This window comes from Triticum aestivum, chromosome 5B (genome assembly GCF_018294505.1).
Source record: "Triticum aestivum cultivar Chinese Spring chromosome 5B, IWGSC CS RefSeq v2.1, whole genome shotgun sequence".
Classification (NCBI taxonomy): Eukaryota; Viridiplantae; Streptophyta; class Magnoliopsida; order Poales; family Poaceae; genus Triticum; species Triticum aestivum.
In genome coordinates, this window is record NC_057807.1 from 497,702,921 (window position 1) to 497,706,293 (window position 3,373).

The following is a 3,373-nucleotide window of genomic DNA, read 5'->3' on the forward strand; positions in this document are numbered from 1 at the left end:
AATGATCATGGTAGAAGTCAGAGAAGACAAGTGAAACGAGATTGCAAAACAGAAGGCAAAGGAAAATTTTGGATAGAGAAATCAAACAGAAAACTAGTACAAAACATGGTCCTCTCATATTGCTGCAATTTATTCAAGAACACCAGACTTAGAAATTGCATCAAGCAATTCATAAGAAAACAAGAACGTGAGCAGAATTGCATTTCAAAAGATAACGGTTATTTGAAGATAAGAAATCATCAAACTTTAAACTACGAATCACAGGAAGGTAACTCCTGTCATGTTGTTGCTGTTTCTCATCAGCACTTGAACCACAAATGAAATCAGGCAACACTTTAGATTGGAACTACAAATGGTAAGTATCTTTGTTGTGGAGATAGTTCAATTTATAAACTCGTTCAAGAAAAATTATATTTGTTGTGAAGATAACATGACTTCCTTCAATATGTGGACAACATAGAAAGCCACAAACATATCAGGGTGTTGAGGTATCATCAGAGACTTAAATACTAAGAATCAGAGTAGCATAGCTCCATCATATTGTTAATGGTTTATTCCTCATCACTTGACCCTCAAACATATAAGCATGCATGGACAGAAGGAAAAAAGGCTATAACAATTTATAGTTTGGCAACTATCGGTATGAAATGCAAACATTATTGCTCAGAATATGAAATATCTTCTCATCAATGCCAAATGGCATCTCTGAAGTCTGACATACATTGTAGATTTCATGATTCATCACAACATTTTGCAAACTAAGCAAGTAGGCATATAGCAGGAACAGAGGGAATATCTGCTACTATCCTAACATGTACGTATATGCATGTGTGCTTGCTTGTCCGGCGCATGCATAAATGTAGCAGCCAAGCAAGTAGGCATCGTTGACATCTACTCACATCTTTCCTCGCACCAGAGAAAGAGTCAAATACAAGAATATTAGACCATAATATGACACCAGTCCACAGATTAGTAACTTTAAATCAGAAAGCATATCCACATCACCATAAAATAGTCCCAGACCATCACAAAGAAGCCAAATGCTATTAACTGATGATTAGTAGACACAGACATGATTCAGCCACATAATGGCTACCACAAGCAAAAGTGACAACGGTGTAAGCAAGCTGCTAGTGTACACAAGGTGATTGAAATCCTGTTGTTTAGTACGTATACATGGTAGGCTACTGCTGCTAGTGTTCTAAACCAACAGTGCATGATATAGGAGCAGAAAATAGGGTGCTAGGGCTAGAAGATGGAGCCGACTCACCGGAGAGCTTGTGGTCGCTGCCGTACACAGCCGGCATCACGCCGGTCGCCTCCGGCTCCTACCCCCCCGCTATCGTTCTTCTTCAGATTCTTGTACATGTCCTCTGCACATGGATTAAGCAGAAACCAATCAGTGGCAGACACGAGTGAAGCTACCAAGACAATATAAAATTTATAAAATCAGTACCACTGCTCGATTTTTGCAATAGTTTAGAAAAGAACAATGAGTTTTCAGTAAAGAGGAATATGTTTAAATTTAGGGGCACTTCTATTTTTCTTGTCATAAGAAGTGGCTAGAGCCTTTTCTTTTTGGTGAAGGTGCCGATGGTATGCACGCTTGTATTTACAAGAACAACAGTTGGGCGTTTTGTATGAGTAATGAAAGCATAGATGATTTTTTTAAGATCCACAAACCCAGGCACAACAAGTTTGTTTTTACCAGACTGTCAACATATATACAGTATTGCAGTTATGTTTACAATCAGATATACACACTTGGCATATGCACAACAAATAGAATCTATCATTTTCTGGGTACTCAAACAACAGCCATGATGATATGGGATGCATGAATGCTTAGGGGATTAGATCATCATATTATTAGCTAGGGAACCAACACGAATAGTATGGCAACCACCGGAACTCCGAGCAACATCACCATCATCAACTTGTGTTCCGATCCATCTGCCACTGCTCCCCCCGGCGGGCTCCCACATGAAGGTGATTAATCACCTATGGTCACCAAGCCCCTGCAAAAAGGTTTTCTTTGGGTTACTACAACATAGGAATCATCAATGAAGGAGTTTTATATCAACTCAAGCAAGCATTTGTTTTGTTAACATAATCCTAGCAAGTACTTGGTGCATCTAATTAAACTAGGAGAAGGGAAATAATCCCAGAAGAGGTTACATGCACAACCAGTAGCAGAGTTGCACGGTAAGTTAGTTGCAACCATGAAAAAGTGAGAATGGTACAAGTGTGTGGTGTGCCGATGTGCAGCAGCGTGTTGCAACTGAGCCAACTTGCACGAGTGACAGAATGTGTCTCTCGTGGCAAGCTGAACCAGCCGGTGCGTCGGTTCTGTTGGAACCTGAATCGTGTATAAATAAATGTGCAGTCATTCGGTTTTACTGATGAACAGGATGACTGAGAAAGAGAGAGATTGGTTCTCTGAACCAAAATGTTCAGGCGCTCAGAACAAAAATCCTACTCTGTCTCCGTGCTCTGTTTTAGCTGCTCTATTCCTTCTCTGAAACTCTGAACCGGTGGTCGTTCAAAATGCACGCTACGTGCGTGTGCCAACTAAAGAAAGATTTCAGAGAGCGAGAGAGATTTGACCAACACCCAAAGTTCTCTCTGTCCGTTCCGATGTCTTGCTTGATGTTCTTCTTAGACCAACACCCAAAGGGCCTGTGTAGGACGACTTGCAAGTCTCAGCAGTAATTTCATAGAAAGAACACAAAGAAGATGGGTGCTGGTGCTACCAGGTCTTCGCGTCTTGGTCGTTCGATAATACCCAGAAGTAAGAAAACGATGGGATGTGTGCACTTTCCAAGTGACACAAGAAGCATGTTGTGATCACTTGGACAAAGCCTCCAGTAGAAAAGCATGGTGTTCCTGTTCCAGTTACCAGCAAAGAAACCACAATGCTCTGCTTTGGAAACCACTATGCTCTGCGTTGAAGTTCATGAAAATGGGTCGAAAACCAAAATAAAATGATCGGAGCATTTCTGCCCGCCTGGTAGTCTAGCAAATGTTTCTATTGGTGGGCTTTAAGTTTACCACATGCCTACAGAAAAGCAACTGAAAATGTCTACAGAAATAGAAGCATAAACCAAAGACTTCAGGAACCATGCATCTTGACTGCCTGATGAGTCTATTCACCACAGCCACCGCTCACCAAACAGAGCCAAAAACAACCCCATCGGCCAAGCACACAAAGAAACTACGAACTCCTCACATCTCCACATCAAAACAAGTAGAGCGAGTGAAAAATGTAACAGAGGTGAGCATCAAAGCAAGAACCAGTGAGGAGCGATGCAGGGGCAGGGCTCCGACGGCATGGTCAACAGGCAGGAGAGGCCGGATCTGCCAAGTGGGGGAG

The 3,373-nt window shown here is 41.7% G+C and overlaps 2 non-coding genes and 1 pseudogene across 2 annotated transcripts; all 3 read right to left on the bottom strand.

The window, feature by feature from the left end:
* Window positions 1–234: 234 nt before the first annotated feature.
* Window positions 235–313, bottom strand: LOC123118105 (uncharacterized; annotated as a pseudogene).
* Window positions 314–487: 174 nt separating this feature from the next.
* LOC123118104 (small nucleolar RNA Z199) lies at window positions 488–572 on the bottom strand. Its single transcript, XR_006457721.1, has one exon. It is a non-coding gene; the product is annotated as a small nucleolar RNA Z199 (small nucleolar RNA).
* An 84-nt stretch (window positions 573–656) lies between these two features.
* LOC123118131 (small nucleolar RNA R64/Z200 family) lies at window positions 657–753 on the bottom strand. Its single transcript, XR_006457735.1, has one exon. It is a non-coding gene; the product is annotated as a small nucleolar RNA R64/Z200 family (small nucleolar RNA).
* Between the last annotated feature and the right edge of the window lie 2,620 nt (window positions 754–3,373).